This window comes from Cupressus sempervirens, chromosome 3 (assembly GCF_028749045.1).
Source record: "Cupressus sempervirens isolate cs-2001-9-10 chromosome 3, ASM2874904v1, whole genome shotgun sequence".
Classification (NCBI taxonomy): Eukaryota; Viridiplantae; Streptophyta; class Pinopsida; order Cupressales; family Cupressaceae; genus Cupressus; species Cupressus sempervirens.
Window position 1 is genome coordinate 318,342,410 of NC_143120.1, and position 25,527 is coordinate 318,367,936.

Genomic DNA, 25,527 nt, shown 5'->3' on the forward strand with positions numbered 1-25,527 from the left:
AACTTCTTTATCTATACCGCTTTCTTGCATTTGGAGAAAAAGTTTTAGAGCATTCTCCCCATATCCATTTTGACTATACCCTAATATCATTGCATTCCATGAGGGCACGTCTTTGCAAAGCATCTTATCAAAAACTTTACTTGCGTCTTTTATGCTCCTATAATATACATGTCAACCAGAGCATTCTGAATATATATATCATACTCAAAGCCAACTTTAATGGCATGAGTGTGTAATTAATTGCCCATTCCTAAAGCTCCCAGGCTAGCAGATGCACTAAGAACGGTGGCAGAGACAGAGTTGTCTATTTCCATGCCTGACTGCAGCATTATGCAAAACAGATCGAGAGCCTCTATACAATGCTCTGTTTGAGCAAATCTAGCTAGCAGTGTGGTCTATGAGATCACATTTGGCTTGAGTATTTCCTCAAATACCTTCTGAGCAGATTGCATACATCCACATTTGTCATACAAGTTAACGAGTGCATTCCCTACATAGACATGCCTCTTATTTCCATTTCTGATGACATGGGAATGAATCTGCCTACCTTTTTCTATGGCTCCATTAGCGGCACAAGCTTTGATAACACTTGCATAAGTAAATTGATTTGGACTTTGGTTTGCATTACACATTTGAATAAAGAGTTTGAGAGCCTCTTCCCAATGTTCCAGCTGAGAAAATCCAACAATCATTGTAGTCCAAGAAACCACATTGGATTAGGCAATGTATCAAACACTTTGCAAGCATCTTCCATACTTGATACTGGTAATTTTGTTCTTTTTGGCGCCCAAAACACTTCAGAGATTGTGTCGGAAAGCTTTGCACATCCGACAGACACATTGATGCCACACCTGAAGTTTTGGAAAGGAATAAAAATGAGATCTTGGAAGAGCCACGCAGATCCATCGTTCGGTCCATTCTTTCTAGAAATGAATCCGACCCCTAGAATAGAAAGACTTTATACTGCATTATAAAGACAGCGTTCAATATTACAGCAGTGCGGTGTGGATGGGAACAGACATTTCTCTGAATAGGTCGCAGCACTTTGAAAAGCCAACTTTGTCCAGGGTAATGTGTGATAATGATTATTATCTTATCATGGCCGCATTTTGTACAGTATTGGCGAGTTGATTATGTATTGCTATTGTGCGGCATTAATGGTCTAGCTTCTTTGCGTGGAAGGTTTGTCTCTGAGCTACGCAGCAATATATGTGTATAACTTCACTTTCTCAGACAACATCTCATACAATCCCAAGTAATCCCAGCATTCTACTCAGATTCTACTCTAAAAAGTCTTGTTGTGAGACGTTTTGCTATTGCACATTAGAGCTGAGGATGGATAGCTCGCCAGTAGATAATTGAGAGAGTTCTCATAAGGATCAAACAATAGGTTTAGTTTGGTAAGGAATGCAGCGTCTACTGTACTTGAAATACTTCAGCACTGAGATTTAGTAGAGGTCGAGGAGAGCCAGGCTGGTATCTGGCAGAAAAACTTCACATGATGAATTTTCAGGAACTTCATTCCATTCATTTCCATTGTTATTGTCAATTGCCCTCATATACATATCTGACTTCTTATGGAAGAGTTTGAAACAAGTTAATAACTGCTTCACATAGGTTAAGAAAAATGTGTTTTTGGAAGCTATCATTAACCTTTTGAGAGGTTAAGAAAAACATGTTTTTGGAGGTTATCATTAACCTTTTGTGAGGTTAAGAGAAACATGTTTTTGGGGGTTATCATTAACCTTTTGAGAAGTTAATGGTTAATGATAGACTTGAAAACACGTATTTTGGGTTTCTCCATTAACCTGCAATAACCTGAGGCTCAGAAGTCAAATTTTAAAAATTTCAAGTGCTGTGCGGAGCAAACAACAAGTCGGAGACATGAAAATTTAAAAACTCACGAAAACTCATAGATAAAATGGTCATTCCAATGATTAAAATGGGACGTATTTCACACATAACCAGGAGATTAACAATTTCAAAAATTGAAACACTTTATGACCAGGCAACAGGATCAAAGATTTTTTATTTACTTCTTCTCTTTTTCTTGATAGATCCATTAATTTGCAGGCAATGGAATCAAATAAAATGGTCTTAAAATCTAGAAATCTTTTTTTTCCATGGTTTTTACCTTAAAGATTTCAAGGCTAAATGTAGACAAAGATGTAAACAGTTAGCACCTTTGAGGATCTTTGGTACATGTTGTGCCAGATGAAAGTGTGTTTAATTTTTTGATTCAGAATATCAATTTGATTGCCTTCCTTGTTATGTGAACAAATACTAAAGAAGTTGTTTCTATTTGACAATTGACAATTAAACTAATTAAAGGGAATGCAATTTAGAAACAATTCACATTTCGTTATCTACGCAGAGAAGCAATTTTTTTCATGACATAATTATTAGAAATGGCAGTCACAAACCCTATTTGTTAAGTTTTTTCTTTCCCTTAGATTAAGTTAGCCGCATTTAGGTGTAAGTTTTGTAGGCTAGAGCCACGCTTCCATATTTTCCCTCTTAGCATATGTAATGGTTTCTGGCTAAAAATGAGGATTTTCCTTCCCCTATTCTCAATGTGTAAAATAATTTGTTCTATACAAGCTTAAACTAGCAATTGGATTTGCTGATAATTTTGTAAGTGATATTATTTTTAATAACACTAGAAATGGTGAAAAAGACATCTAGATAGAACATACCCTCAGCAGTTTATTTGTAATTACCGCTGGTATTTATAGTACAAAACATCACATAAATTAAAAACAAAATAAGGTGTCCACAATGCACAATATAAAAAAATTTAGGTAACTCTGAGCAATCATAATGAAACTTTCAAAAGCTTAGAATGGAACAAATCGTTTATTATGGTAACGATCCTTGCATGAAGGAAACATAACTATACTAAACTATAGGAATAAAAGAAGTTCAAGATTGGGGGCTTAGTTCGGTTGGCTAAATCTTTATGTCGCGCCAGCGCTACCGATCACGTTAAAAAGTTTACTCGGCACATTAAAAGAATAAAAAATAAATAAATAAATAAATTAAAAAAAAGCTATGCTCCACGGGGACGCGTCCCCTGCCTTTGTACCCTAGTACCCGTATCGAGTACGAAACGGGGATGCGGGTACGGATTTTGGCCGTACCCTGCGATGTCCCTTTTTTGAAAAATTCAGAAACGTCCCCGAAACGGCCAATTTTTTTGGGCAGGAAACTTGGGACGGCCAGCAGTATCGGGGACAGTTTTGCCGTCCCCTATCCGTCCCCGAAACTGCTGGTCGTCCCCTTTTTTCCAGTCAATCTGGTAAAGGCAAACCATCCCAAAAAAAAACATTTTTTCCTAATTTTTGTTGTTCGTGTAGCCCCTACTCATCTTAAAGACATAATAACAATATGCAACCCATATTTGGTCCATTAAAACACTAACTCTTCTACTCATTTTTCGATTTAACATACTTGCTAAGAGGAAGGAAAAAAACATAAGAGCAGTAGCAGCAATGAGCAAAGATTGTGTTTAGTGAGGCAAGACTGCGTTCGGTATTTACTATTTACTAACTATTTTAGTTGGACTTCTCTTTATTTCATTCTAATTTCAGCATGATACTTGAAGCCTTTAGGCATTTTAATTTTTGCTATATATGTATGTGATATTGTTATAATGGAAGCACTTAGTATTTTCCATTTGATAATATTCCATGTATTTATCTTTTAAAATGTCTATAGTGAATGGTTTATCAATGTTATGATATACATATTTGAATTTTGTCTCTATATTAAAAAAAATCCCTTATGTTTTTAATCGCCGTCCCCTGATGTCCCGTCCCCTAAATTTTGGCTTCGACCCGTACCCGTACCGAAAACACGTCCCCGTCTCCTAAAACATCCCCGTCCCGGAAACTCCGTGGAACATAGAAAAAAAGAAAAAAAGAGGAAGTCCAAGATTATATGTCAAGCTCTAGTGATGCGCAAATATTTTGGGGCCTCTAACAGAAGTAATTATATAGTTTCGGCAATGTTTTGGGAGCCGATTTTTATTTTGGCATCTATATATAATCGGTTAGAACTATATTTTTGCAGGTGATTGTCGTGGCGTTTTATGTTGGAGTTGAATATTATCACATATAATGTTGCGACCCGAAGAATCCATTGCTTGAGGATTTTCAATATATTTTAGCTTAGTTTGCTAATGACGCGGCTTCCTGCATTTTCACTGATAGGTATTTTGCTTTTCAGAGGCGATTTCTCATTTCTATGATAATCTAGTATTTAACAAGTGTTCATATTTGAAGTATTATCTACAAGAATGCAACAAGAATCCAGTAAATATTCTGTAGAAAGATAAATATTTACAGTGAAAACAAAGACCGAGAATAAAGTTCACGAAACTATTTCGATCCGTAAATTTACTTGCACATCATTGTTTGAAAGTATGGTCAAATTTAGAGATTAATTAGTATAACACAGAAGAACTTTAATATTACTACCAACACACAGAAGTATTGGAAAATCACAGATTATAAAATCACACATACTTTGTAGTGAATACTCCTAAACTCTGTTTCTTTAACAGAGAAACCTAATATGTGCGGATATGATGTGTGAAATCTGATGTCGGCTGAGACTTTTTGGTTTGTGAAAGACAATTTGAATTGTCAAACAATTACGGAAATAGTTAAGATTTTAAGTCATCGGAATATAGACGATTTCCGGTCCTTCACGAATTCCTTAAGGATATTTCAATATGATACTAAATTCTTATTAGTCTTATTATTATTGTTATTATTTTATTATTTAATATATTTTATTTTTGTATTAAGTATAGCCAAAATACTATAGCAATCTAATTAGAAATTATTTTAAAGTAAAAATATTTTAATATTAAAAAATTATTATTTTCTAAATATTTATATACATATATGTACTTCAAAAGAATTATATAAAAGATTCATTTATGGATGATATATTAATTAAACAATATTATCTTAATTATTACAATTAATTCAATCTTTCTCTTATAACCAATCATTTTTATTGTAAAACTCTTACCAATAATTAGAAAATAAAGAAAATGAAGATTTATATATAGAAAGAAAGGAGAGAATTATATGTTATTATAAGGGCAAGTAAATATATAATGATAGAGAGAGTTGAAGGGAATTTAAGAAATATTAATAATTATACTATTTTAAGAAATATATAAATAACAATAGAAATTTGTTGGTAAACAGATTTGTCACAGTAGAATTTTCCCAACAGAGTGTGTGGCAAACTGTTCACAACAGTTGGAGAGGCCCTTGGTATGCGGCCTTCCTCTGCGTTTAGATGGACAGTTCCCGCGTATGATATAATTTTGAAATTTTTCAAATAAAAGATGGAATCAAACTTTTAAAGATGAGAAAGCTTATGATGACGAATGCACCACACGACTTCAAAGCTTTCCCGAACTACTAACTTAAAACCGCTAATAACAATGATCAAGATCTACGCTTGAAAACTATTACTAGCACAACGCTGATCCACATATTCATAAACATCTACACCATACCATGAGAATGCTCACTACAAAGAGAATCAACATTTGTAACAATTTAGATTCGAAAAGAGGGAACTCAAACTGCACATTCCATTATTTTATTGCACCAAGAACTTAAGAGGAATTTCTGATTATAAAGACAAAATCTATACATACTTTCCAAATATCATCTTTTAATCAAAATTTCAGCATAGTGTTCCCTTATTCTCAAGCTCAAAAAGTCCCTTTACAAAGCCAAAAGGTGTCTTTATATAGACACAAAGGTTAATAACTACATTTTCATGGTTAATAACTACCCTCCAAATACGTCATTTGGGTGAGGTTAATTAACCTCAACAAAATTAACCTATATGCCCTAAAATTTGAACCTTACACATTTTGAGAAGATTATTGAATAATTGATCTTTATTGACCCCTTTTTGCTCTTTAGATCATTTATCTAATGAAGGAAAATTCTACTTCATAGTCATCTCTCTGAAGATTATAGTATCAAGCTTTTAGATGCAATCTCACACACATTCTCTCACAAACCATTACATGCTACAATACACTCCAATTGAGCCTTTGCAAGTGCTTGTCTTTCCTCATCAAACCGCTTCCACCTTGAGAATACTAAAACATATAGGATGCAACCTGTGGATTAAGTTCACCTAACAACAATACAACATCTCCAACAAATTCATAATCGGAGCTAATCTTTTGCATGAAAGTTGACAGAACAACCACAAAATCCTCCAATACGAGAGTAAATTTTGTTAGGATTGCTGATGTCAAAAGAAGGATGTTCCATCAAACTTTGTACATTCTTGACATTGCTCGGGATACCTGAGAATGTTTGCAAAGTGAGCCAATTATTGATGACCAAGGCATTTCTGCAATTTTGATTCTCTTCAACCAAAGTGACGACATGTCCATGGGAAGAATTTGATTGTGTTTTCCGATGCACTCTACATTGTAGAAAATTTTAATGTGGACAGTCATTTTATACAATCCTAACCTGCTATAGTGAAATTATGTCAAGCAATTGGCATGCTTTCTATTACTCTTCCTTGATGTTCATCAGCATATATGTTATGATGATGAAATCCACATCAGAGGATCCTTCCAGTTTCCTTGATTATCTAACTGTCTGTCAAGTCCAAAAGAATTTGATGAGATCAAACACCCATCGGAAGCATATCACAAATAAGATGGCTTTTGTCAAACATTTTTCATGCTTTCCTGCCCTTTTTATTGAGATATTATGTCAAACATGTTAAGCACAATCGCAGGCATTACTTGCATTCTTCGTTACATGTCCATGGATTTGAAAATGGACCATTAGATTTCTTTTTGATTTAAGACTGTCGTTGTCTTGCATCAATCATATTTTCTTTATGTTTATTTCTACATTCTTACTTCTCCAATCATTCAAGCTAGTCATGTTTGATAGTCTTTACTCATGTTTGCAGATTGCCCCTACCTATAGCTTGTATTTTAATTGATTAAGGGCATTTGCAAAGGCATTATGGTCTTGTGTCAATGCTCTTACACTTGGACATGAGATTGGTACTGTGGCTGCGTGTTCTTTGACCTAGTGGTGATGGCAGGTATTCAAACCTGAGCTTCATAAATAACTTGTTGGTTACATGGAGAGACTGTACATTTTGATAAGGTGGGGAAGATGGCACGTTTGTTGAATAAATTAGAAGTGCAATTATTTCTTTAAAGCATCCTTCCCTTGCTTGCATGGATAGGAACCAACAGTCCTCTATACATGCCTATATAAATATGGTGATATTTCTTTCATTGTTAGCAGGTTGATACATATATATATATATATATATATATATCACTTTTTATCCATAACACATGTTGGCATCTTTATATTATCCAGCTTATGAAATTTAAAACGTTTTCCATTGTGAAGAAGAACCACAAGTTGAGGGTTAATTCATTGGTAGTTGACGATGTATTGGATGAGGTTGTGTGAGTTTATTTGCAAGATTATTTTTCCTTTCAAAAGATCCTTCTCTGCACTTTATGAAGGAAACGACCTGCCCTTTGTATTGATGGGTTATTGCAACTAACTAAAAAGCTCTAGTTGTTTTATATCTTTGTTTCTTCTTTGCTGGTGGTGAATAAAGGATCTCTTTTGTTTGATAGTGGCCATGCTTCCACAATACTCGAGCTATTATACTTACAGCCTTTCTTATTCAAAAACTCGAACAAGCTCTAAGAAAAAGCTTTAGTCTATGATATGGCCCCAATAGCATACTCTTATTCTTTCCTTTTACCATTACATGCTTCCTCTCTCTTGAGATGCATTTGGCTTCTTTTAATAACCAGCCAGTTACCGATTATGCCAAAGAGTGTATTAGGCACTCAAAAGTTAATGGTGAGAGAGAGAAACTCCAAAGGTTAATAACGATCTCAAAGAGGTTAATGAATACACATTTTTGGAGAGGTTAATTAACCTACTCCAAAATGTATACTTTTAAAGTTATCATTAACCTTTTGAGGGGTTAAGAAAAACGTATTTTTGAAGAGGTTAATTAACCTAGTCAGAAATGCACAATTTGAAAGTTATCATTAACCTTTTGAGAGGCTAATGGTTAATGATAGTCTTGAAAATATGAATTTTGGGTCACAACATTAACCTATGATAAGTTGGAGCTTAGAAGCCGAATTTTACAAAATTTCAAGTGCTGTGTTGAGCTCGGAACGAGCTGGGGACATGGAAGTTTAGATACTCACAAAAATTTAGAGATAAAATGGCCAATTGAAAGCTTAAAATCGAGAAATTTTCAAAAATTAACCAAGGCTTATAAAATTGAAAGAATTTTATAACCAGGCAACAGCTGGCTCTAACTAGGGACAAGGACTAACAAGGACGAAGCTCGAATCTAGAATGAATAAAATAGTTCCTTATCCATTGTGCTATAAAATAGAGTCATCTAAGGGACCATTTTACAAAAGAGGGAACGAGCACCAAAAATGAGACAACGAAAAGGAAAAACTAGGCAACAAAACAACATGACAAAAACTCCTATCTAGACTATATACAAGGTAGGTTTCCCTACCTCCTGTGACTCAAAGTATAATCATGCAAATCCATTCACTGGCTGGGGAAAATAAATACCATAGCGTGCTAACATGTGGCCACTTTCAAGTTCCTGTGGACTCAAGTGTAAGTTCTCTTTTTGAATCCCAATTTTGAGACTCTTAGCATGCTTCACATCACTTGATAAAATAATGTATCCAAATAACCATGTCTCATAAAAAATATTTAATTTTGGAATCAACTTAGCTTTATGTTGCATGTTGTTGATGACATCATTCTGAAAGAATTGAAGGATAAGGCTCTCAAGTTCCTGGATGAATTTATGATCTTTTTCTCTATTTGACAAGCCTTGTACTTGAAATTCTAGTAATTGGTGATCATGGATTCTTGAACTTATTTCTAACACTAGACACTTTTTCTTCTCCATAGGAATGTTTTTGTTTGTATTCTCTATGAAATTCCTCCAATATGAATGCACATATTTGTCGCATTGAACCTTCCCATGATGTATTTCTTCCTTTTCACTCATCAGATTGCTCAAAGGAGAAAGAATCATCTTTTCCATTTTGGTGCACGCATGCTCTATTGAGTCTATCTGATCAAGAGAATTGATCACCAAGTGACATTGATGTAAGGATAATTCTTTTAAAAGAGCATTGTCATCTATGCCTTCATCTTCACATTTTCAATCATTAAATCAAAACACATTTCTTCAAGGCCAATTACTTCTCTAGTGCGAGGTACCATCATAATATTTTCTTCAATGTGGTTTCCACTTGTGAACTGGAATGTTTCAAATTCAGGTTTCATGCATGAGGAAGAATGAGAACTTGATGTGTCATTTTCTCTTACTTGAAACTTATCTTTCATTTCGATGTCTATTGTACTTGTCATTAAATATTCATCAATGTTTACACAAGCTTGGTGCATTAATTCTTCTTGATGACCATCTTCACAAAATGGGAAAACTTCATATTCCACTTGCATGTAACTTGGAAGGAGATCTCTTGATATCTCATCATCTTTCTCTTGAAAATGATCTTCTACTCTTTTGATGATCATTCCACTTTCTGAAAACTCCTCAACATTCGCAAAAGTAAAGACTTCAATCTCAGGAGTCGATGGAGATGTCTGCAAGATTTCACTTGAGGTTATTTCTTCACCAATGGTGGTAGAAGATTGTGAAAAATATTCTAAAGAGTTCACTTCATCAATAGAGTCCTCATCATTAATGATTAGGGATGAATTAATAGGAAGGTCTTCTCCACAGAGGAAGTCATCATCTAAAGCATTTAGGCACCAAGTAGGAATAAAATTAGTATGAAATTCATCTTGATCTACATTTCCCTCCTCTTTAATCATATCTTTTGTAATTCCTTGAGAAATATTTGATATTTCTTTTTCCTTCTCATTAGGATTGAGATGATTGAATACGTTCTCCTCTTTTTTGAAATTTTCACAACGATTCCTTGATACATTACTAGACCCTTCTCCCATAGACATCATTTCTTGACCATTTCCTTGATTAGACATAGAATCCCCATCTTCTTTCACGCATGAAGATTTAGATGAGTCATTTCTAACATTTGGATCAAGAGATATTTTGTTACTAAGGAAATAATTCTTGGACGAGACTTCTTTCTCAAGTTCTCGCAATGTTGGAGGTAAAGAAGGATGTACATTGTCAGGATCCAGGCATGCATTGCGATAGAATCTTTTTAAAAATTTAACTTGATTAGGATCAATGGGAGCATGATTTTTATGAGCAATAGGTGCAAAAATTAGGGCATCTTTTTTACCACCACTATCCATCTTTGATTGACATGAATCACTTTTCTGGTCAAAGTCTTCCTTATAATTACATGTAGAACTTGTTTCTAAAGATGATTTGGGCTTGTGAGAGAAAAACTAATAATCTTTACCATCCTCTTCTTCAATCTTTTGCAATGTCTAGAGCAAAGATGGATGAGACTCTCCTGGATCTAATTTTCGTCCACCATAGAAACTCTTCAAGAAGCTAGCTTGCATAGAATCAACCTAATTTTGTTGAGGTGCAGGTGCATGAGAGACATTCTCAATATTCCTCATTGCTGATTTAAATGAAGCACATTTTTTAGCAAAGCCTTCTTTATCTTTATATGCTGAATCTTTTTCCAAAAATGACTTTTGATCATGAAAAAGAAAACCATAATTCTTTCCATCCTCTTCTTCAATCTTTAGAAAAACTTGAAGTAAGTGGGGATGAACCATTTTAGGATCTAACCTCTTGCCACCATAGATATTCTTCAATAATTCAACTTGTAGAGGCTCATCGGGAATCTGTTTCTTAGGATATTGAAAGTATTCATCATCACTATGGCTATCACTGTCACTTTCAACTTTTCCCCTATACCAAACCATGATTCTAATTTTCTGCCTTCAAATAGAGTCGTTGATAACCAATCTTTTAAAATAGAGTCACCAACCTTCATTCCAAGGAAGGTACCTTTAATCAACCATGTTGTTAATTATTGTTCACTTGGTTTTGGATGTGACCAAGGTTTTTCCTGATTCTTCTTGGAATGACTACTATTCTTTCAATGATTACAACGTTGTGACCAATAGGAGCTCTTCGCAAGATTTCCCCAAATTCTTTTTCTTCTTCAAGAACTTGATTCACTAGATGGTATTGTTGAGCACTTCCTCTACACCTCCAGGCTAGAGTGTTCAAGTCTGAGATGATATCCTCCTAGGTGTCTTGGAAGCCAAGGTTTGGTTGGAGAACTAGAAAAATGTTCTCATGTGGAAGCACCATTGTGCTTTATTATAGGCAATTGTCAATCTTTCTTGTTCAGTCTCCCCAGTGGAGTCGCCAAAAATCTGTTGGTAAACAAATTTGTCATAGTAGAATTTTCCCAATGGAGTGTGTGGCGAACTATTCACAATAGTTGGAGAGGCCCTTGGTATGCAGCCTTCCTCTACGTTTAGAGGGGCAGCTCCCTCGTATGATATAATTTTGAAGTTTTTCAAATAAAAGATGGAATCAAAATTTTAAAAATGAGAAAGCTCATGATGACGAATGCACCACATGACTTCAAAGCTTTCCCAAACTACTATCTTAAAACTGCTAATAACAATGATCGAGATCTACGCTTGAAAACTATTACTAGCACAACCCTGATCCACAGATTCATAAACATCTACACCATACCGTGAGAATCCTCACTACAAAGAGAATCAGCATTTGTAACAATTTAGAATAAAAAAGAGGGAACTCAAATTGCACATTCCATTATTTTCTTGCACCAAGAACTTAAGAGGAATTTCTGATTATAAAGACAAAATCTGTACATACTTTCCAAATATCATCTTTTAATCAAAATTTCAGCATAGTGTTCCCTTATTCTCAAGCCCAAAAAGTCCCCTTACAAAGCCAAAAGGTGTCTTTATATAGACACAGAGGTTAATAATCGCCTCTTTGTGGTTAATAACTACCATCCAAATACGTGATTTGGGTGAGGTTAATTAACCTCAACAAAATTAACCTATATGACCTAAAATTTGAACCTTAGACATTTTGAGAAGATGATTGACCCCCTTTTTCTCTTTAGATCATTTATCCAATGAAGGAAAATTCTACTTCATAGTCATCTCTCTGAAAATTACAGTATCAAGCTTTTAGATGCAATCTCATACACATTCTCTCACAAACCATTACATGCTACAATACACTCTAGTTGAGCCTTTGCAAGTGCTTGTCTTCCCTCATTAAACCGCTTCCACCTTGAGAATGCTAAAACATATGGGATGCAACCTGTGGATTAAGTTTACCTAACTACAATACAAAATCTCCAACAAATTCATAATCGGAGCCATCTTTTGCATGAAAGTTGACCGAACAACCACAAAATCCTCCAATACGAGAGTAAATTTTGTTAGGATTGCTGATGTCAAAAGAAGGATGTTCCATCAAACTTTGTACATTCTTGACATTGTTCGGGATACCTGAGAATGTTTGCAAAGTGAGCCAATTATTGATGACCAAGGCATTTCTGCAATTTTGATTCTCTTCAACCAAAGTGACAACATGTCCATAGGAAGAATTTGATTGTGTTTTCCCGAACACTCTACATTGTAGAAAATTTTAATGTGGATAGTCATTTTATAAAATCCTAACCTGCTATAGTGAAATTATGTCAAGCAATTGGCATGCTTTCTATTACTCTTCCTTGATGTTCATCAGCATATATGTTATGATGATGAAATCCACATCAGAGGATCCTTCCAGTTTCCTTGATTATCTAACTGTCTGTCAAGTCTAAAAGAATTTGATGAGATCAAACACCCATCGGAAGCATATCACAAATAAGATGGCTTTTTTCAAACATTTTGCATGCTTTCCTGCCCTTTTTATTGAGACATTATGTCAAACATGTTAAGCACAATCTAAGGCATTACTTGCATTCTTCGTTACATGTCCATGGATTTGAAAATGGACCATTAGATTTCTTTTTGATTTAATACTGCCATTGTCTTGCATCAATCTGATTTTCTTTATGTTTATTTCTGCATTCTTACTTCTCCAATCATTCGAGCTAGTCATGTTTCATAGTCTTCACTCATGTTTGCAACTTTCTCCTGCCTATAGCTTGTATTTTAATTGATTAAGGGCATTTTCGAAGGCATTATGGTCCTACATCAATGCTTTTACACTTGGACATGAGATTGGTATTGTGGCTGCGTGTTCTTTGACCTAGTGGTGATGGCACATATTCAAACCTGAGCTTCATAAATTTATCCTGCTGGTTATATGGAGAGGCTGTACATTTTGATAAGGTGAGGAAGATTGCGCATCTGTTGAATAGACCACAAGTGCAATTGTTTCTTTAAAGTGTCCTTCCCTTGCTTGCATGTATAAGAACCGACACTCCTCTATACATGCCTATATAAATATGGCGATATTTCTTTTACTGTTAGCAGGTTGATATATATATATATATATATATATATATATATATATATATATATATATATATATATATATATATATATATATATATATATCACTTTTTATCCATAACACATGCTGGCAGCTTTATATTATCCAGCTTATGAAATTTAAAACATTTTCCATTGTGAAGAAGAACCACAAGTTGAGGGTTAATCCGTTGGCAGTTGACAGTGTATTGGATGAGGTTGCATGAGTTTATTTGTAAGATTATTTTTCCTTTCAGAAGATCCTTCTCTGCACTTTATGAAGGAAACGACTTGCACTTTGTATTGATGGGTTATTGCAACCAATTGAAAATCTCTAGTTGCTTTATATCTTTGTTTCTTCTTTGCTGGTGGTGAATAAAGGATCTCCTTTTTTTTATAGTGGCCATGCTTTCACAAAACTCGAGCTATTATACTCACAGTGTTTCTTATTCAAAAACCTGAGCAAGCTCTGAGATGAAGCTTCAATCTATGATATGGCTCCAATAGCGTACTCTTATTCTTTCCTTTTACCATTACAGGCTTCCTCTCTCTTGAGATTCATTTGGCTTCTTTTAATAACCAGACAGTTAGTGATTATGCCAAAGAGTGTATTCGGGACTCAAAAGTTAATGGTGAGAGAGAGAAACTCCAAAGGTTAATAACCATCTCAAAGAGGTTAATGAATACATGTTTTTGGAGAGGTTAATTAACCTACTCCAAAATGTGTATTTTTAAAGTTATCATTAACCTTTTGAGAGGTTAACAAAAACGTATTTTTGGAGAGGTTAATTAACCTAGTCCAAAATGCGCAATTTGAAAGTTATCATTTACCTTTTGAGAGGTTAATGGTTAATGATAGACTTGAAAATACGTATTTCGGGTCACAACATTAACCTGTGATAAGTTGGAGCTTAAAAGCCAGATTTTATAAATTTCAAGTGCTATGTGGCACTGGGAATGAGCCGGGGACATGGAAGTTTAGAGACTCACAAAATTTCAGAGATAAAATGGCCAATTGAAAGCTTAAAATCGGGCAATTTTAAAAAATTAACCAAGGCTTATAAAATTGAAAGAATTTTATAACCAGGCAACAAAATTATATTGTATGAGTGAACTACTCATTTCTTCCAATTAAATTATAAATTGAAATATTTGATTTTTAAAAATAAATTATTGATTACTTAATTCAAACTACCAAAATATCTAGTAAGTTTAAGGGGGTAGTATTAGTTTTACAATTTGTAAAATACTGTTAAAAAAGTTAGAACAAGATTGAAAAAAGTAGATAGTAAAACATAGTATAAACTTAAACAAATAACATTTTATAATTGGTAAAAATAAACATCAAATGTAAAACTAATAAATATATTTGAAATAATAAATATAAAACATTTAACTCTATATTTGAACTTGGTAGTAAAAATAGATTGCAATTATTAATATCAATTAGACATTTAAATGATTATTTTTTTGAAAATATAATCAACTTGTCACAAATGTGAAAAAGATAAAGTTGTAATGCATTCATTAATGCATGATAGAGTTGTTAGAAAATATTTGTATTTTTGTTGGAGAAAATTGAATTTTCTGCCTACCAAAAATAGTATGGTCCAATCAAATGAATGAAAAGTGTGATTTATAAAATAATAAAAAAATAGAAAAAAGATATAAACATTTGAAATTTCTTTTAATCTTTACGCCAAGAGGCGTTCTATACAATGGCAGCACAAATTCCCAGCATGGGAATATGCCAAGATTTCTTGTCAATACAAAAGATTTTGGAGTAGTTACAAACTTCCAAATTAAATATTAAAAAAGAATTCCCGAAATAATTGCTGGCTGAAATAATAGGCAGCCAAATGGAGGCTGAAATAATAGGCCTGAAAAAGTAGGGCCCGAAAAAGTAGGACCCAAAAAAATAGGGCCTGAAAAAATAGGGGCGAAATAATTTTGCATGCACATTCATGCTTATTTTTTGCGGGGAGTGGTGGAATTTGAAACAAATTCGTGGAATGTGAAGAGACATCTGTTGGGGGATATGAGGAGCCTCTCAGAAGTTATAAAACCAAGGCTCCTCATTTCATTTTCATTTTATGTTTTTGCAGGAAGGAAGAGGTGGAGGTTATTGGAGGATTAGATTTGAGTTTTTGAATAGGAGTAAATTGAAGTTTTGGAGTAACATTTTTGCAGGTGAGATTTCTATTTTTTATTTACATTTTCATTTAGATTTAGATATAGATGTAAATTGAAATTCAAAATTAGTTATAATATTCTACTTTGATTTAGATTTCAATTTTAATTAATTTCAATTTGGTTGGCTCTCCTCCACAACAAACAGTGTATTGTGTATTTAATGGGTGCATTGGAATGCAGATTATCAACCTAATGGTCAATCTCTAGTTTCCTCCACAAGCAAACCAATCTCTAGAAAGATCCCTCTTCCGAACCGAAAGGATGTGGCAGATTTCTCTCCTCCTCGGCGTCTGAAAATAGAGGAAATTCCCAATATAGTTGCTGATTTTCGAAATGCTGCCAGAAATACAATAGATGTAGGTATGTTTTTTTATTCTGATCTATCTTGGTTTGAAGAAGAGAATGTTCCTTTTGTTGACATAATCAGTCCTTTTACGAACAGGGTTTGACGGTGTTGAGATCCATGGGGCGCATGGGTACCTTGTGGACTAGTTCATGAAGGACAGCGTGAATGATCGAATAGATGGCTATGGCGAAACATTGGAGAATTGTTGCAGATTTGCACTTGAAGTTGTGGAAGTAGTGGTGGATGAAATCGGAGCAGAGCATGTGGGAATTTGGCTTTCTCCATTTTTGGATCATGTAGAAGCGTATGAATCAAATCCAGAGGCATTGGGACTTCACATGGCGGAGGCTCTGAATAAATATAAGATATTGTACACTCATTTCTTTGAGCCCAGGATTGATAATTCGCAGACGACGATAGCGAGTGAAAAGAGCCTGATTCCCATAAGAACAGCATTCAAGGGGACATTTTTGGCTACAGGGGGTTATGATGTAACGAAGCTATTTCCAGTGGCAAGGCAGATTTGATTGCTTATGGCCGACTGTTCTTGGCAAATCCGGATTTGCCAAAAAGATTTGAGGTGAATGCGCCCCTCAATAAATACCACAGACAAACATTCTATACTTCCGATCCTGTTGTTGGATACACAGATTATCTATTCCTCGAATCTTGAGTGCTTTTGATATGTCCAATGTAATCATACCTTCTCCAGATATTTGCAAGCTAGAGTTCTCATTCAATTTTCAAACAATTTATCTTGTGTTAGAGATCAATCGATTTTCAATACCATGAAATATGATAAGTCAATATTGGCAAACTTTTTTAAAGAGGAAGATTCATTTGCGTTGACCATTTTTGTCTTCTAAATTTAAATTTAAATTAGGGTTCATTGAAATATCTGAGAAAACATAGATGGTATATCTGAACTTTAAATATTGAATATAAAATTTATTATTAATTGTGATTTAAGGATGTATTTAAAGTACGAAAATACATGTCGTATTAGCCGTTTTTACACCTTTGAATTGTATAGATGGGCTAAAAAAATTGTAAGAACAAATGAATTGATAGGGTAAATTTTTAGAGAACTATCAATATGACAAATAAATTTATTATTAAACTATCAAAATTTTTTATTAAACTCTCAATGTTTGTTATTGTTATAGGCAACTTAGTATTTTATTTAATATACATAAATGTACTTAGTATTTTATTTAATATACATAAATGTGATTTCATAATATGTATAATATATATATGTATGATAAATATATAATATTAATATGTTTCTTTTTCTTTTTTTCCCTTTATGTTTATATATGTTTCTATTTTGTATTTGATGATTATATATTTATATTAATTTAGAAACTTGTTGAAATAGAATATAGTAAATTAAAAAATTTTTTTTTAGCAATTTACAATATTAGATATATATTTTTATATATAATTATATTATTTAAAAATCTCTTAAAGTAAATATATGAACTTAGAAACTTGTTTCTTTTATTTGAAACTTTTGTATATATTACTAATTTATAATTATAAGTCCTTCATAGAGACTTTTACATAGATGACTAATTTATATAATAATTGTCTAAAATATAAAATATTTAAATTTAAAATGATCTATTAAATTATTTTTAAATTAAAAAATTGACAATCAACTTTTTTTTTAAACGTAAAATGAAAGGTATGAAAAAAAATCTAGCCGTCTTAAAAAAAAAAATGGAGTGGCCGTCAAATTCCAAGCCTGCTTAGGAGTGCCAAATTCACCAAGGTAGATGTAATCTAAGGTTTTGGCTATAGAGGGTCAAAATGCACTTGCATAATCAATTTGTGTGTATTTTTTTAGAAATTAAAATTCATAAAACTGTTATATGTAATTTTTAAATTAATTAATAAAAGTGCATTTTGGTCCTTGTATAGAGAGTGTCGTAATCTAATAGGGAGAGATTCGAAGTTGATAATTAGCATTAAAAAGTGTATATTGCAACAAGTGTTACATAACGACTTGTATTTGTGTAAGTTATAGTAGTTTAATTAGATATAAAATAGATATAAAAATCTAATAGTTGGGTTAATTTATATAAAATAGATATTAAATTAAACCTAAGGGTTAAATTAAAATTGAAAGCCTTAGGTCTAATATTAATATATTTATTTTATATCTGTTTTATATCTAATATATATATTAATTTTAATTAGATATAAAAATCTAATAGTTTGCCTCAAGATCCTTGACCCATTTTAAGGGTTATAATTTAAGGTGATCCATTCCATGTGCAAGCCATCTTTTATACACACTTTCAAGCATGCAAGTCATCATTTTATGTATGTAAAAAATTAAAAGAATTCTATATACATCTAGATTTTTGGAAAAGAATTCTATTTACATCTAGATATTTTGATTGAAATAACCATAATGTAAAAACAAAATATAAAATAGAAATGTTAATATATGTATGTAGAAAAAATTAGAAAGATTGCATCCATCTAAAAAAATTCTATTTACATCTAGATTTTTTTAGAATGGAAAAAAATGGATAATAGAAATATCAGTTGCATGTTTTTAGAAATAAATTAGAAAAACATGTATCTAGAAATTAAAAAGATTCTATATGTGTCTTATTTTTAGATTTTACTTTATTCTAAACTAATTATTGATGGATATATATTTTAAAAATGTTTATGTAGTTTAAAGTTTAGATTTTAATTAATTTGTATGCAAATAGGAAAAAGAATAAATATTTTATATATATGTAGATTAATTTCTATTTTTAAAATTTAGAAGTAAATGAGTACTTTATTCATTTAAAGTAAACAAGTTTTTAAGTAATATATTTTTATTTTAGAAATATATTGATCATAATGTTCATTTATTATTACTTATTTAATATACTTACTCTCAAATCTAAGACAATAGAAATGATATTTTATTAACTTTGAAATAGGGAAGTGTTAAGCAAGTTCGTTTACAAAAATACCAAAAATATATTTGGTCTTTGATCAAATTGGAGTTAATATTAGAAATATAAATATGATAATTAACAATTAGGCTAAATTCAGTTCAAAACAATAATATTATTTAAATTTAAATAAAATAAGCCATGTTTACTTTGAAACATCAAACAACTAATTAACTAATACAATAATTAAAATAAATGAATCTATTATGACATAGAAAAATATTTTTGAAGTATAATTTTTTTGTTTTTCAATCAATATGAGTTTTTTTTTCTACTTGAAAAGATAAACCATCCTAATTGTCATCCTTAGTTAACCCTAATAGCAACCCCTACCTTAGCCCTAGCCCCAACAATGATGTACAATCTAACTATAATCCAACATTAAACTATAATTATAGCACTAAAACATATCCCTATTGATATTCTAAACTCTAATCATAACAAAAATCTCAGCCCAAACCATAATCTAAACCAAAAACCTACACACTAATATTGGTTATAGTCCTAACCCTAAAATCTAACCCTTAACCATAATGTAAAAACAAACTCTAGAATATTGATCAAAATCCTAAACCTAACTATAGGGATAACCATGATATTAAACTCTAAATCCAGTCCCAAGGTCCTAACCATGGTGTAAACCTATAACCGAACTCTTAAAAAATTTACTAATCCCTGATCCTAATCACATTCCCAACTTTAAACTTGAACCATAAACCATAGTTGTAACCATAATCATAAACTTAAACAAAACCCTAACCCTAAAGGTACAATCATAAAATTAATCATAGCTTAGACCCTAAACCTAGCACAAACTACAATCATGACCAAATATAAATCTTCACCTTACCCCTAATCATAATTTCAATGTTAACCCTAACATTAGTTTCAATCCTACCATGATATGAACCCTAATATAGACTTCACCTTGATCCTTACCCTAATCTTAAGTCTAATTAAACCCTGACTAAAACCTAATCTAAATGATATATCTAACTATAATCGTAACTATAACTATCATACAACCCAATGCTAACCCTCATGTATATTTAATCCCTAATCTTAACTCTAAATATTCTATAAACTCTAGAATTGACCTTGATTCTAACCATAACCCTAAAATCTAAATTGTAACCATAGCATGAAAGGTGGGGACCCCCACTACGTGGCACAATTCTGGGTCTTGGAGCCTCACGAAAGCACTACAGAGTGAGGAAATGTCAGAAAGGTGACATGTGGTAGCATGACGCAATTCTGGGCTTTAGAGCATTGAAGAAACAATGCAGCGTAAGGAGGCGCTAGAATGGAGACTCGTGGAAAGAAGAGGAATGACTTTCATGTTGCTGGCAAAAAACTACGAAAAGAGATAACATGATGTGTTAAGCTCCCACAAAAAATGCAAGGTTGACCACAAGGGGGAATTTGGTTTCCCCAAAAATGAATGATGGTCATCGATGAAGGTCTTCCTCTCGAAATAGACGGCATAGATGCATCATGAATCCTCACCAATGAAGGATTAAGTCACAACCGTCGATGTAGATTCTCCCCTCAAAAAGGATGACTGAGATGCAATGAGGAAACTCCTCCCAATGACGGATTAAGTCAAATTCGTCGATCAAGATTGGCTTTATTTCCAATGGATGACTAAGATGTAGTGAAGAGATTCCTCCCAACAAACGAAGCAGATAGCACAAAAGGTGCGAACCCCCTCCATGTGGCATAATTTTGGGTCTCAAAGACTCATGAAAGCATTGTGGAGTGAGGAAATGTTGGAAAGGCAATGCATCATAGCATGATGCAATTATGGGCTTTAGAGAATTGAAGAAACAATGTAGCATGACGATGCATCAGAATGGAGACGCATGGCAACATCTTGTGCAATTCTAGGCTTTAGAGTGTTTTGAAGACACTAGCATATAAAGAAACGTTAGAATGGGAATGCATGGCAACATCTTGCACTTTTGGGAAGATAGGAAGATAGCTTGCAAAGAAATAAGAGTTATCAAATCTCGCAGCATGAATCAACCTGACCAAGAAAAAATGATCCAGCGTGGTCAATGAAGAAATCGAGCCAACACAAAATGTTAGCTGCCAACTTTAGTGATGTTAACACTTTGCAAAGAACCTATCCCATTTAAGGTCTCTTAGATCAAACATCAATGATGGGTTGAATAGGGGGAAAGAATAGCACACAATGCCCTCCTAAATGAAATTCTAAATGTAACACTAATAATTGTGGTCCTACTTCTTTCCCTAACCTTATCCATGAGCGTGAGAATATACATATTATTATATAGGGCACCTTATATAATAATAAATATAATCTAAAATCCCAACCCTTACTCCCCTCCTAACTATAACTGTGACCATAAGAAAACTTCTAAATATAACCCTTCCTCTAACTCTAACCCTAACCCTAACCCTAACTATAACTGTAACCCTATCCCTACCACTAACTGTAACCCTAAATCTAACTCTACCATAATTGGACTTTAACCCTAAATATAATTGTAACCCTAAACCTAACTCTAACCTTAACCGTAACCATAACCATAACCCAAAACCTAACCCTAATTGTAGCTAGAATTCTAATACTCTGTATACCCCTAACTTAAACTATAGCCCTAACTATAACTCAAACTCTAACCCTAACTCATATTCTAACCCTAAACCTAACCCTAACCTTGACCCTAACCCTAACCCTAACCCTAAGCCTAACCCTTTGTCTACCCCTATCTCTAACCCTAACCCTAACCCTAACCCTACCCCTAACTCTAACCCTAAATCTAACTCTTCCTATAAATCTAACTCTACCATAATTAGACTCTAACCCTAACCCTAACTTTAATCCTGACTGAAACCCTAACCCTAACCCTAACTCTAACCTTAACCCTGAGTCAATCCCCTTACCCTAACCTTAACATTGATATAACTCTCTCTATATATAACCCTAAGTCTAAATATAAACCTAACCCTAACCCTAACCCTAACCCTAAATCTAACTCTAACCCTAACTGTAAGCATAACCCTACCCCTACCCATAACTCTAACTGTAAATCTAACTCTACCATAATTGGATTTTAATTTTAACCCTAACCCTAACTCTAACCTTAACCTTGACTCAAAACTCTAACCCTAACCCTAACTCTAACATTAACCCAACTGTAAAATTTACTCTATTGGTAACTCAAACCCTAAACCTAACCCTAATTCTAACCCTAACTCTAACTCTAGCTCTAGCTCTAACCCTAACTCTAACCATAACTCAAACTCAAACCCTAAATCGAACCCTAATCCTAACCCAAATTATAATTCTCTGTCTACCCCTAACTCAAACTATAACCCTAAACCTAACTCAAACTCTAACCCTAACTCATACTCTAACCCTAAACCTGACCCTAGCCCTAACCCTAACCCAAAACCTTACCCTAACCTTAACCCTAACCCTATCTATAACCCTAACCCTAACCCTAAATCTAATCCTAATCTTAACCCTAATTCTAATCCTAACACTAACCTTAACCCTACCCCTAACTCTAACCATAAATTTAACTCTACCATAATTAGAATCTAACCATAACCCTAACCTTAACCCTAGCTCAAACCCTTACCCTAACTTTATCCCTAACCATATATCTACGTATGACTCTAAAATTTTACATTACAATATCCCAAAAATAAAATATATATTTTTATCTAAATTAAACTCCTTATATTAAATTTAAAATAATATTTGACTCAAACCTTAATCGTAACCCTAACCTTAACCATGAGCATTACTCTAACCCTAACCTTAACCATAAACATAACTCTACACCTAACTCTAACCCTAATTCTAACTCTACCATAATTGGACTCTAATCCTATCCCTAACCCTAACTATAAGCATAACTCTAACCCTAGCCTTAACCATGAGCATAACTCTAACTCTAGATCTGACTCTACCATAATTGGACACTAACCCTAACCCTAACCTTAATTTTGATCCTAACTCAAGCCCTAACCCTAACTCTAACCTTAACCTTGATTCAAACCTTAACCCTAACCCTAACCCTAGCCTTACTATAACCCTAACCCTAATCATAACCATAACCATAACTCTAACCCTAACCTTAACCATGACCATAACTCTAACCCTAACCTTAACCATAAACATAACTCTAATCTGAACCTTAACCATAACTCTAATGATAACCATAACCACAATTCTATTCTTGACCTTAACCATAGCTCAAACCCTAACCCTAACTCCAACCCTAACCCTAATTCTATCCCTAAGGTTAACATTAACTGTAATGTTAACTTTGTCCCTAACTATATATCTACGTATGACTATAACATTTTACATTACAATATCCCAAAAAAAGAAAAAATTTATCTAAATTAAATTCCTTCTATTAAATTAAAAGATATATTTGACTCAAACCCTAACCCTAACTCTATCCCCACTATAACCCTAACCATAACCATAATGATGACTCTAACCCTAACCTTAACCATGAGCATTACTCTAAACCTAACATTAACCATAAGCATAACTCTACCCCTAACTCTAACCCTAATTCTAACTCTACCATAATTGGATTCTAACCCTATCCCTAACCCTAACTATAAGCATAAGTCTAACCCTAGCCTTAACCATGCGCATAACTCTAACTTTGGATTTGACTCTACCATAATTGGACTCTAACCTTAACCCTAACCTTAATTTTGATCCTAACTCAAACCCTAACCCTTTAAACTCTAACCTTAACCTTGACTCAATCCTTAACCCTAACCCTAACGTTAGGCTTACTATAACCCTAACACTAACCCTAATCATAACCATAACCATAACTCTAACCCTAACCTTAACCATGACCATAACATTAACCCTAACCTTAACCATAAACATAACTCTAATCTAAACCTTAACCATAACTCTATCCCTAACCTTAACCATAGCTCAAACCCTAACCCTAATTCTATCCCTAAGGTTAACATTAACTATAATGGTAACTTTGTTCCTAACCATATATCTATGTATGAGTATAACATTTTACATTACAATATCCCAAAAATAAAAAATATTTTTCTAATCTATATTAAAATCTTTATATTAAATTTTTAAAAATATTTTGAAGCATAATTTTATAGTAACTTCATACAACTCTAATTAAAAATTAATTAACAATTTTATAGTAACCTTATCAAAATAAAAAATAAAAAGTAAATATTTTTCCTATTGCGTTGCGATTGCCACTAGCTATATATACTCTATATATATTATGCCGAGAGTAATCGTTCTCGAGGCGCTTATTTTTATTTTCATTAATCCCAACTTAGATTAAAATAACTTTGGATTAAATAAAAATAGGCGCCTCGAGAACGATTACTCTCGGCGTAATATATATAGAGATATATATAGCTAGTTTAAATTCCATGAGTTGATTCGACAATTGCATTGAATGAAACCAATAGTATTGTACCTTTGGGAAGAACTAATAATTAATCTAAGAACACTTTTTACAATTACATGATTCTATAAATTTCTCTGTATTTTATGAAGAAAGAAGTTTAATAGAATTAACTTTTAAATTTAAAATTAAATTTCTTTCTTAATCACTTTATTTACTATATTATTTCTACAATAATCTAGCTCAAAAGTTATGATATAAACCTGTCAAATTAAATCTGTAGTAGTACGTTCGGTCACTTCACGTCAAAGCCCGCCTATCACGGACGTCGCACTTCACCAGAGCTTCTCCGTCGCGATGCAAAATGTCATTTTTGATGTGACAAAACAGGGTGACCTTTCCTCTCTATCATATTCTCTCGCTTTCCATAACTTCGTTTAACCGAGGATTTGTCCGAGCGCGTTAAGTGAGTACGATAATTTTTAATTTTTAATAATTGAATGTCTTTTACAGCAATATTGGGGACGACCTGCCATGTCACGGCGCTATTAGAATTACAATTGAATTTAATGAAACTTTATATAGTGTAATATTGTTATCAGGATTTATGACTTACGTTTCACTGATCGTAATTCACAAGAATTCATTTCTCATAAAAATATTTAATATTTCATTCAACTAAAAAAAACCTACTATTAAATAATAATAGTATACATAATAATACCACTTGAAATAATAAATTTAATTATTTTTATTAATTTATTAAATAAAATAATTTTTACATTTAAAATATTTTATTACTTTACATGATAAAAATAAAAATATTATAATTATCAATCAATTTAAACATTTCTTGAAAGCCATATAAATGATGAAATCATCATAAAAAAATCTCAGAGAGATATTTTCTCCCCTGAGATTCAAAACATGATATTCTAGATTATACAAGAGTTCATAATCAAGAGAAATTTCCTAGCTCATGATATACCGAATTCATCTCCATCATGAGAACTTGTTTTGCCATTCAAGTCAACATTAACATTCGTAACTTTGTTTGGGACTCTGTGCAAGATTCGTAACTTCGTTTGCAAGATGGTTCA

At 32.9% G+C, this 25,527-nt stretch overlaps 1 pseudogene; it reads left to right on the forward strand.

The window, feature by feature from the left end:
* The first annotated feature begins 1,008 nt into the window (after positions 1 to 1,008).
* On the forward strand, positions 1,009 to 16,738 carry LOC149566269 (putative 12-oxophytodienoate reductase 11; annotated as a pseudogene).
* Positions 16,739 to 25,527: the final 8,789 nt, after the last annotated feature.